Source organism: Antechinus flavipes, chromosome 3 (genome assembly GCF_016432865.1).
Source record: "Antechinus flavipes isolate AdamAnt ecotype Samford, QLD, Australia chromosome 3, AdamAnt_v2, whole genome shotgun sequence".
Lineage (NCBI taxonomy): Eukaryota > Metazoa > Chordata > Mammalia > Dasyuromorphia > Dasyuridae > Antechinus > Antechinus flavipes.
Window position 1 is genome coordinate 230,899,268 of NC_067400.1, and position 12,529 is coordinate 230,911,796.

Genomic DNA, 12,529 nt, shown 5'->3' on the forward strand with positions numbered 1-12,529 from the left:
GCCTTCACATTCTCAGCCCACATTGGAGATCTCTTTTCCATCTTACCTTTGACTACCTACAGCCTTTGAAACTTGGTAACAGTTCCTTTCTCTTCCATGAACGTGGAGACCTTAGCTAATCTTAACTAGCACTATAGGTTGAGATAAATGATGCTGCATTTTCTGTTGCAACTAATTCTTCATTATCTTTTTGAAGTTTTTTCTTGGCAGTGGTTTGCTATTTCCTTCTCCAGATCATTTTACAGATGAGGAAATTGAGATAAATAGGGTGAAGTTACTTGCCTAGAGTCCCATAGCTAGTAAATGTATACGACTAGATTTGATCACTGATATTCCAGACTCCAGGTCCAGAACTCTTCCCATTGTGTCACTTGGATGCTTTTAAAGTAAATGCCACATGGATCAACAATTTTGACTCTTTACAACTCATCATATATTTTGGTATGAAGAAAGAAAATAAATGTACTAAGCACTATTTTCCTTAAAAGGCTTCATCAAACATTTGTATTGTTTTAATCATTCAGATGAATGTTTGCAATGTCTTATCTAGTCACAGAATATTTTCCATTTTATGCAAACATTTATTTTAAAGTATAAACCTACATTTTTAGTATAGGCTAAAATTTTTAGAATGTGGAATACATCTCTGTAGACTGATGTTTTTATAGCGCAGATGAAAGGAATTCAGCAATAGGAATCCAGGATAAATAAAAATGGCAGTTTGGGATTGTCATATGAAAGAGAGATTATACTTGTTTTTCTTTGCCCCAAACATTGAATAAGGGGGACTTGGTGCAAGATACAGAAAAGCAGATTTATTATTCTGTTAAAAAAATCTTTCTTATAAAAAAGAATAAGGTAAAGGGAGAATGGGCCATACTAGAAAGCTCTTCTTGATATCTTGATGGTGCTTTTTAAGGCAAAGACTTAATTAACATTTGAAAGATATTTAACTAGATAGCATCTTGTGTTTTTCCAAACCTAAGATACTGACAAAGATTACATTTATGAAAGGAAGCTTTTTAAAACAAAATTGTATTAGATTTCTACTAAATGAATAATGTAAGTGCTGAAGGTGTAGATGCTTGGTCTCTCAAGTTCCATATTAATCAGTCAATCAGCCTAGCATTTATCAAATGGCTTCTATATACCAGACATTGTGCTAAGCACTGGGGGATATGAAAAAGACCAGAGTATATCCCTGCTCTCAAAAAGTTTATAGTCTAATGGGATGTCAACAACTGCCTTTTGGGAATTTGGCATTATCTTTACCACATCTTAAATTTGATGTGTCTAAAACAGAACTGATTATCGTCTCTCTTCCACACTTCCCCATTATTTTGAAGTATACCATTATGCTCCATCACCAAATTTCCCATATTCAATACTATATTTGACATGAAAAGAAGTCTAAAAACAAAAACAAAAACAAACCCAGAACTAAACTTTCTCATCCCTTTTAAACCAATTAGAGGAGCTGTTGTGGCAGAGACAAAACAAATAAGAAATGGAGGCAGATTCCTGGATAATTAAGGGCTAAACCCCCATATTGGTAATCTACAATGAGGAAACATACCAGATACTGTCAGATTCATTTTTTGCCTTTGTAGATAGACAGCTGCCAAACAGCAAGATGGTTAAATTTTATGGGATTGACTGGGGAGAGAAAATATGATGAGACAAAAAAGATAAATGAGTGAAATATTACACAGATGGGATTTTTGGCTGGACTTTCAAATGTTTAATGTTATACAAAAGAAAATGTTAAATATGGAAAAGAAACAACAAAGTTGTGCTGTATGTGATCCTAATCTGGTTGAGTATAATTAAGGATGGGAGGATCTCTGCCAATTTTAGAACTTAATAAGAATTCATGGTTTCTAAATTTAGGAGTAATGAAAAACTTTTAGTCTTCATATCCTATTTAAGTCAGAAAAGAGATATTTTGTGCAACTTTTTTTTTCAAATTTGCTTCCCTAATAATCTGAAGAGTTAGTTAAGAAACATTTTTACACATTTCTATTTTGAGACAAACATTGAACCTTCATTAATTCATGTACTTAACTATATATATATATATATATACATATATATAATTTATATAAACATATGTATATACAAACTATATTTTAATGTAAATACAAAATTCAAATATGATTGAATAATTCAGGGAAACTGAAACTATGAAAAGGGTAATTAAACTTGATATAATTTATCTAACTAGGAATAGTGATTATAAATTGCAGAGATCTCATTTCCATTCAATTTTTGGGAAAAAACAAACAAACAAAACTTTCTTACAAAAACATCTGACCAAAATTGTAATGGGCTGCCTTGTGAAAAGAAAACCTCTTTTAAAACCAAGAAGTTATTTGTTGCAAAAATGTTATACAAGAGATTATTATTCAAATTTAAGTTAGATTAGATGGCTACTGAGATGAATTTAGGTTGTGGGACTTACCTTGTCTGCAAAGACAACATGTTAAAATTACAGGACATCAATTCATATAAAACTAGTAATGTTAGCTGGAAGACTTCCAAATGTTTAACAAAGAAGGGAAGAGAGCTACAGAGGGTTTATCAAAAGCCTGGTTACTATGGAAGCAAGTCAATTTTATAACCAATATAATCAAAGCCAATAACAGGAAAGGTAGATCTCTCTGGGTTCCCTTTTTGCTAATATTTTCTTTCATTTAGTTTCTTCTCCTTTTTCCAGTTATTATAAGGCCCCAAACAATCTTTTTTGTTAGTAAGTATAAAAGGTTTCTATCTCTGGGCAGGGATGGATTAGCTAGGGATCCTAATACTGAAGTAGGTAAGGAAGACATAAGATCTGAAGAAAATAAGCTACAACTCACCTTCCAGATTCAGAAATGCCCTTATGAAATAGATGTTAATTCCTATTAAGCAGAACAGAAGAACTAGTGTTATTATTCTTGGTAAGCTTGTATATGACCATGATAAACAATCCTAATTATAAAAATATCACTGGTAAGAATCAATGATTATCATTCAATGAGGTCTCTTTATGGAGATGACTCCATACATATACAGTTGGAAGAATACAAAGAATAGATTCAGACTTCTAGTTATTAGTTATGAGATCTTGAGTAATAAACATTACCTCAATGGACCTCAGTTTCTTTTTCAATTAAAACATTAGACTACAGTTTTATCCATTTCTAAATTTTATGATCCTTATGATTACATTTGTATAATGAAGATGGCTTAACTCAAATAGAAAAAAGTAAAATAATTCAAAAAAAGAGTTGAACATGAAATGAGTTAGGTGCTAAAGCTGCCATGCTCTTTTGCAGATGCTTTCCCTATAAGAGAGAAGAGGTAGATAGTCCTACAATCTGCTAGCCTAGATGAAGGGGCACCAATCATCACATTGATTAATCATTAATTTTAAAAGTCTATTGTGATCTAATGTAAGATTGCAGCTTCAGTGACTTCCCAATTCTGCTTTTTACTAAAAGGTAAGCAAGCCTTTATCTCCATGGCTACTAAGACATATTTAGCTTCATTCAGCCACAAATCGTTTCCCATGATTTATAGATGACACTAGACAAAACAGATTTAAATGTTTTCACCTTTCCTACACTTTTTAGTTCCAGAATTTTGGGAGAATGAAGAGCAATGTCTTCAAATTAAAAAATTGTTGGGTTCCCCCAATCTATCCCATACCATTATGATGAATGTTAGAGGGGACTTAGGAAAACTGTGACAGACACATTGTTGGTGGAATCATGAAATGATCCAACCATTCTGGAGAGCAATTTGGAACTATACTGTTAGGGGGTCACAGCTCCAACTTCTGAGTGGAACAGGCCTTATGTGGCCAGCACTGCCTGTCCATCTGAAATGGTGAAGACTGTGAATAATGAGGGGCGAGAGCTAGGGTGGTGTGAGACTGTTTATTACAAAGATTGCAAGTCCTTTTATCATCTTGGTGCTTGTTTCTAGTTACTACTTCATATGTAATCACATTCTAGCCTATTGGTAGATACATGATTCACTATAGGAAGCTATACGTAGATATGTAGTATGCATTCCTTTCCCAATAAAGATATTCAAGGTCCTCGCCTTTAAGGTCCAGTATGCCTCTCCTGGGAACTGCTACGTTGCTCCTTTGGGTGAGACCCCCTTCCTACCTGTGCCATCTTGTTCATTCTTACAAGGCTACCCTCAGATTACCTGAGCTGTGCCCTGTGTTAATCCGGGGATTTTGGCAGGCTCTCTTACACTATACCCAAAGGGCTTTAAAACTGTGCATACCCTTTAGTCCAGCATCCCAAGATCTATATCCCAAGAAAATGATAAAGGAGAAGAAAGAACTGATATGCAAAGATATTTGTAGTAGTCTTTTTGTAGTGGCAAAGAATTGGAAAATGAGTAGATGCCCATCAGTTGGGGAATGGTTGAATAAGTTGTGGTATTTGAAAGTAACGGAATATTATTGTTCTATAAAAATGGTGAACAAGCTGATTTTAGAAAGCCCTCAAAAGATGTATACAAATCGATGCTAAGCTAAAAAAGCAGAACCAGGAATACATTGTACACAGCAACAACAAAAATGGGTGATGACCAACAATGACAAATTTGGTTCAGTGATCTAAGGCATTCCTAATAAACTTTGGATGGAAAACAATATCCATATCCAGAGAGAGATAGAAACTGAATGTAAATCAATACATGTTATGTTTACTTTTTTTCTTATTCTTCTTATTTTCCCTCTTATTTTCCAATTTTGTTCTGATTTTTCTTTCCCAACATGATTCATAAGGAAATATGTTTTTAAAAAGCGTTTACATGTATAATATCCCCTTTCCCACATGTTGCTTTTATGTATGATTGAGGAAAATTTAAAAAAAAAAAGAAGAGGAAAATGAAGTTCAGAAAAGTGTATTGACTTACCTGTGATCATGTGATCTCAAATTGGATTTGAACTCAGGTTTTCCTGATTCCCAGTCCAGGCTACAAGAAACTTTTCCAAATGTATTTTTAATTAATATATGTGTTCTCTCTCCTACACATTGTATTATCTGTATGCAAGTTTTACCTAGCACAGAACAAGATACATATTAGGTATTCAATAAATATTTCATAGTATGAAATTTAAAGTCAGAAGGCAAATATAGGTCATCTGTTTGACTCATCCTACTTAATAGATTTTTAAACTGAGGATTAGAGGGGAGGAGTGATTTAAAAGATTTGCTCAAGGCCTCAGAAAGAATTTAAATCTAGGTTTGCTGATTCTAAATCAAATTGTTGACTTGTATTACATGAAATAACTAACTTAACTGCCTCCAAAAAAGTGGCTAAATCATTGTGACCATCTCCAGGGATAGGAAAGAGTATAAAAATATTTTCCCTTTCTACCCACATCACTTTTTCCTGACTCCAATTTCTTCCTCTCCTCCCCCTACTACCTTGCTTGTAATATTGGGAATATATAGGAGGAAGAAAAAGAAGTGGACACTTCATGACCAGAACACAGTGCTCTCATTTACACAATGTCTTAAAAAGGACTTTTTAACTTGACAATCTTTTTTGGGGGGGCATTTTAGTGACTTAATTTGCATAATTCCAAGTTGCTTTTCAAAAAGTTGTTTTCTTATAATAATACCTTTTTATTTTCCCAAATACATGCAAAGACAGTTTTCAACATTCACATTTGCAAAACCTAGTATTCCAAATTTTTCTCCCTCTCCTCCCCTCCTCTCTCTAAGATAGCAAGCAATCTGATATGTGGGTTAAACATGTGTAATTCTTCTCAACATTTTTTTATGCTGTACAGGAAAAATCAGATCAAAAAGGAAAAAAAAAAGAACATAGGAGAAAAAAAAAAGAACATAGGAGAAAAAAAAAAACACCAAGCAAACAATAACAGCAAAAAATTGTGAAAATTACAAATTGACTAGATATCAGGAAAAAATGTATTTGAATTCTATTTCTGACTGTTACAGGTATGACTACTAGCTATTTAACCATAGCAAGTCATTTATTCTCTCGAAAACTCAGTTTCCTCATCTGTAAAATAAGGGGTTTGGACCCTCTTCCAGTGGTTTTTGGAACTCAGGTTACATTTTTATTATTCATGACTGCCCACCTATTTTATCTTAGAGTTTACTAATTTTTTTTTAAAGCTTTATTGAGAAACATAATTTAATCAACGTGGATGGGGTTTTCCTTCCACATAGTAATTTCAGACACATTTGTATGCAGACAAATCCTATGTGTGCTGGCATTTTGGAATGTAACAAGTATAGTGAAATTCTGGCCTTTAAAATATAAATGTTCTACATGGGAAACTAAGTGCTAGGATCAGAAGTCCATTGCCCCTTCAGCAGCCATGATAATATTCAGCTGAGCTCTAACACTTATGTGCCTGCAGAGTCCAAATCTTTTAGGAACCATAAGAAAATATTACTAATGCTGCTAATGCTAGTGAAGCAAAGGAATAAAAGAAATTCAGCTCTGCAGATTTCTTTTCAGATGGCATTTGCCAGGAATAACTTCCTGCTCTCCTCCTGCAAATGGCCCAGCTGCTCTGGCCTTGTGGAAATGCAAGCTGTTGGCTATGTCCGTGGTAGCTTGGACTGGCAGACCCTTTATTACATAAAGAAAGACATCACCTTGACAACAACAAACAGAAAATTCTATCAAATCCAATCAAAGGCTTCCTATGTGGTGAGCTTGAATCGGCATAAGTAATATTTCCAAGAATGGCCCAAAGTCCATATACCTGGGTGTTAGGAACTGAATGTGGATTACATAGGTGATGTTGACTTTTTTTAAAAGAGTTGAAGAATTTTCCTTGGAATTTGAGTGGTCTAGGTCAAAGGGTTGAATTGATGTGTTTTTAAGCATTGATTCAGCTTCCTTGTCATTTAAGGGATAAAGAACCCAGCCAAAGGGAGTTGGTATTTCTAAGATTTATCAGGTTTGTTATCCTAGAGAACACAGAGGTTGTGAAGAGGAATATTTTTTACTGACATGCCCTTTTAATTGTTTTACAAGCAAATTTATTCTTTTTAATAATAGCTTTGTATTTTCAAAATAGATGCAAAGATAGTTTTCAACATTCACTCTTGCAAAATCTTGTTTTCCAAAATTTTCTCCTTTCCTTCTCCCTACAATCTGTCCCAGAGAGTATTCAATCCAATACATGTTAAATATGTACAATTCTTCCATATACATTTCCACATTTAAAGGAAATTTATTCATTTTCCCCAGTTTTTTTTTTATTGTAGTGTTTATTTGTTTTTTTAATATACATTGCTTAATGAATCATCTTGTGAGAGAAAAATAAAAGCAAAAGGGAAAAACCATGAGAGAAATAAAAAAACAGAAAAAAGAAGTGAACATAGCAGGTGTTGATTTACATGCATTCTCCTTAGATTTTTTTTCCTGGATGCAGATGGCATTTTCGGTTCAAAGTCTTTTGGGACTGCTTTGGATCACTGAACCACTGAGAAGAATGAAGAATTTCATAGTTGATCATCACATATTCTTGTTGTTTTTATATTGCTGGTTCTGCTTGTTTTTCTCAGCATCAGCTCATGTAAATTTTCTAGGACTTTCTATAATCAGCTGATTAATCATTTTCTTATAGAACAATAATGTTCCATTAACTTCACGTACCACAGATTGTTCAGCCATTCCCCAACTGATGGGTTCCACTTCTCTTCTTTTCCAATACTTTGTTTGGATCACAAAAAAGATGTTACAAACAGTTTTGCACATGTGGGTTGTTTTCCCTCTTTTTTGATTTTCTTGGGATACAGATCTAGTAATGGCACTGCTGGATCAAAGGGTATGCACAGTTTGATAGCTTTTTGGGTATAGTTCCAGATTGCTCCAGAATGGTTGGATCATTTCACAACTCCACCAATAATGCATTAAATTTCCAAGTTTTCACACATCCTCTTCAAATTTATTATTATCTTTTCCTGTCATTTTAGCCAATCTGAGAGGTGTGAGATGATTCCTCAGAATTGTTTTAATTTGCATTTCTCTAATCAATAGTGATTTGGAATATTTTTCATATAGCTATAAATGGCTTTAATTTAATCATCTGAACATTTTCTGTTCAAATGGTTTGACCACATCAATTGGGGAATGACATGTATTCTTATAAATTTGACACAATTCTTTACATATTTTAGAAATGAGACCTTTGTCAGAAATATTGGCTGTAAATATTTTCCTCAAAATTTGTATTTCCTTTTAAATCTTGTTTCTCTTGGTTTAGTTTGTGCAAAACAGTTTTTAATTTAATATAGTCAAAGTTTTCCATTTTGCCTTTCATAATATTTTCTAGTTCTTCTTTGGTCATAAATTTTCCCTTCTCAAAAGATATCATAAGTAAATTATCCCTTGTTCTCCTAATTAGTTTATGATATCATCCTTTATATCCAAAGCATGTATCCATTTTGATCTTATTTGAATATGAAGTAGGTCTATGCTGAGTTTCTGACATTATTTTCTAGTTTTCCCTGCTATTTTTGTCAAGTAGTGAGTTTTTATTTCAGAAGATGGAGTTTGAGGGGGTTTATCAAATATTAGATTACTAAAGATTATTGTGTCATGTGTATCTAAGCTATACCACTAATCTATTTCTTAGTCAGTTCCAAATGGTTTTTATGACTGCTGCTTTATAATATAGTTTTAGATCTATCATTGCTAAACCACCATCCTTTGTATATTTTTTTCATTAATTTCCTTGATATTCTTGACATTTTATTCTTCCAAATGAATTTTGTAATTTTTTTGAATTCTATAAAATAATGTTTTGGCAATTTGATTGATATGGCACTGAACAAGTAGACTGATTTAGGCAGATTTATTATTTATAGTATATTACATATGTCATTTATATTAGCTTGGATTAGTCAGGATCAATTGACATTTTTCCAATTGTTTAGATGTGATTTTATTTGTGTAAGAAGTGTTTTATAATTGTGTTCATATAACTCTTGAGTTTGTTTTCTATAATAATTTTAAATGGAATTTATTTTTCTATCTCTTAATGATAGGTATTCCTACATTTCACTTAGATTATTAAATACATTTTCACAAAGTTGGACAAAATAATTATAATTATTGCTCTAATTTCCTCTTCATTGGTGGAAAATTCTACCTTTTTATTTTTGAGACTAATATTTTGATTTTCTTCTTTCCTTTTTCTAATCAAATTAACTAAAGGTTTATCTATTTTGTTGGTTTTTTTCATAAAACCAATTCTTAGTTTTATTTGTTAATTCAATAGTTTTCTTACTTTCAATTTTATTACTCTCCCCTTTTATTTTCAGAATTTCGAATTTCATATTTAATTGGGGGTTTTAAAATTTTTTTCTATCTTTTTTAGAGGTAAGCCCTGTAATGTTCTGGTTGGTTTTCTGGAAGTCTTTGGACCAGCCTTCATTTCAGTAATCATCATGAGACTAGCCAGAGATAAAGTCCAAAAATCTTTATTGTCTCCTTCACAGTCTTTTCTCCTTGCTTGGGGCCTAGGCTAGCTTTCTGGAGGTCCTCTGGAGTGTGTCCTGGTATCTGTGGAAATGTGAAAGAAGAGAGCAACAATAGTCTCTGTCTTGAAATCTGTCTCTGTCTGAGATCTTGTGCTCCAGTCTCCAGTCCTCTGTCTTCTCTGGCTTTGTCTCCAAGCCTTATTTGATCCCCTTTCTAGGTCTGACTCTGACCTTCTTAAATACTCTATTACAATTGAATGCATTTATAATATTGAGTGTAAGCCAATCATCATATCACCAGGGAACCATTATTTGTTGTAATGTTAATTCAATCATACAGAACTAAAGAACTATTAATCACCATGCTAAACTAGATAACCATTGTCTTATCAATTCCACTGACTTAACACCTTGTAAAAATCCTTGTTTCAGAGCTCTAGCCCATTACATCAACAAAGCCCAATTCATTAAGCTTCTTTTTCTCTATTTTATTCAAGTAAGCATTTAGAGATATAAAATTTCCCCTAATAACTGCTATGGCTGCATCTCACAAATTTTGCTCATCATAATTGTCATCCTATTGAATGACATTATTATGTCTATGATTTGCTGTTTCAGTCCTTCATTCGTTAGGATTAGATTATTTAGTTTCCAATTAATTTTTGGTCTATTTCCTCCTTGTCTTTTATTGCATATAATTTTTGTTGCATTATGATATGAAAAAATGCATTTACTATTTCTGCCATTCTGCATTTGATTTTGAGGATTTTATGTGCTAATATATGGTCAATTTTTTTTTGTATAGATTCTATGAACTGCTGAGAGAAAAAGTATACTCCTTTCTATGTCCATTCAATTTTCTCCAAAAATCTATTATACCTAACTTTTCTAAATTTCTATTTATCTCCTTAAATTAGAGATCCAAATACTTGAAACTCAAGAGAAGCACAAAAAAATAAAAAAAGGAAAGAATTCTTGAGAACTATATTTCTGTTTTGGGTCTATTTAGAGAGTGCTGATATAATTTGATCTTATTGTGATGATATGTAAAAAAAAAATAACAAAAAAAACCCTAGAGGTAGAAAGGGAATTGTACTGTAAAAAGAGGAAAATGAAGATAAAATGAGGGAAATTACATCCCATGAAGAGGCAAAGTAGACTTATAATTGAGGGAAAGAAGGGAAGGATGAACATTGTGTGAATCTTACTCTCATCAGATTTGGCTGAAAGAGAGAATATCAGACATACTTGGTTTCACAGAGAAATGTGTCTCATAGGAAAAAAGGAGAAAAGAAAAGGGGGGATAATAGAAGGGAAAACAGAAGTAGTAGGACAAAGGTAAAAGAAAAGGGGGTAGGGTTGTAAAAGGGAAGAACTGTTTGAAAGAGTTGTGCTCTGAAGCAAAATTCTGGGGAGGAGAGAAAGGAGGAAAGGAATGAGAAGCATAACTTGGGGTAAATAAGATGATGGACAATATAGAATTTGTCATTTTAGCTGTGAATGTGAATGGATGAACTCTCCCATAAAATGGAAGTGAATAGCAGACTGGATTAAAAGCCAGAATACTACAAAATGTTGTTTACAAGAAACACATTTAAAGGAGAGTGATACATACAGAATAAAGGTAAAAGGCTGGGACAGAATCCTTTATGCTTCAAGTGAAGTAGGAAAAGCAGAAGTAGCAATCCTTATCTGAGTTCAAGAAAAAGCAAAAATAGATCTAATTAAAAGAGATAAGAAAAGAAACTCTATCTTTGTAAAGGGCATCATAGACAAAGAACTAATATAAATACTAAATATATATGCACCAAGAGGTATAGCATCTAAATGCCCAGAGAAGTTAAGAGAGCTGCAAGAAGAAATAGACTGCAAAACTATACTAGTACGGCAAACTAGGTGTCCAAAGTCTAGGTGTGAAAGTGATATCAAAATCTAGACCAAATTAAAGACTCTTTAGGTATTTTTATCTCTCATATGACTATAAGACACATCACTGGTAAAATTATTTTAGAAGCTAAATATATCATTAATACCACTTACATACTGTGCTAAATGTCAAATGGTTAAATAGAAGTTTTTTTCTGTGTCATTTAGAGAGATGTACACTGAAAATCTAAAAATTTAGTCTTAAAAATACTTTTAGAAGTTGAGCAATGTGATATGATGAGAAGAGAATGGGATTCTAGTACCAATTTTGCCACTAACTTGCTTTATGTCCTCTTCAGTCATAATCTGTTTGGGTCTCAGTTTCCTCATTTGTAAAATGAGGATTTTATAAGAGTTATCTGAAGTCCATCCTGACAATGAGAATTGTCTATAGAATGCATGGAGTCATTCTTTTATGGGATGAATCTGTGCTTATAAATGTCATGAAGGTTGAAGAATAGAACAAAAAGAGTTTAAAAAATAGAAGAAAATGTAAAATTTCATTGAAAACAGTTTTTCTCAATAGTATTTTATTTTTCCAAATACATGTAAAGATAGTTTTAATATCCATTCCCCCTCCCACTCTTTAACCTCCTCCCTAACACAACAAAAAATCTGATGTAGGTTATACAAGTACAGTACTTTAAAACATATTTATCATGTTGTGCAAGAAAAATCAAACTAGAAGAGGAAAAAAACTATTTGAAAGAAAAAACAAGGAAGGAAAAACAACAAAAACAAAAGTTGAAAATTCTACACTTAGATTTACATATAGTCTCCATAGTATCTCTCTGGATATGGATGGCATTTTCTGTTAGGGTTCTTACAAGGTGCTAAGTAAGTGGAATTGAGGGGACAGTGATTAAATCTAGTCTTAACATTGATTTAATCCTACAACAAATAATGGTTTCCTAGTGATATAATAATTGGTGTATACTCAGTGTGGGATATATAAGGAGGAGGTCTCAGGGCCAGGAAGGACAACCCCACTAAAGAACAAGCCCACTAGAAAACACAGATGCCCACTAGAAAACACAGAAGCCCACTAGAAGCTCTGAGCCTCAGCCAGGATTCAGTCAAGGAGATTCACAAGCCAGAGAAGGCAGCTTAAACTCTTGGAACCA

At 32.9% G+C, this 12,529-nt stretch overlaps 1 pseudogene; it reads right to left on the reverse strand.

The window, feature by feature from the left end:
* Positions 1-1,353: 1,353 nt before the first annotated feature.
* The window catches only part of LOC127557127 (NADH dehydrogenase [ubiquinone] 1 beta subcomplex subunit 9-like), a 92,551-nt pseudogene continuing 81,375 nt past the window's right edge, over positions 1,354-12,529 (reverse strand).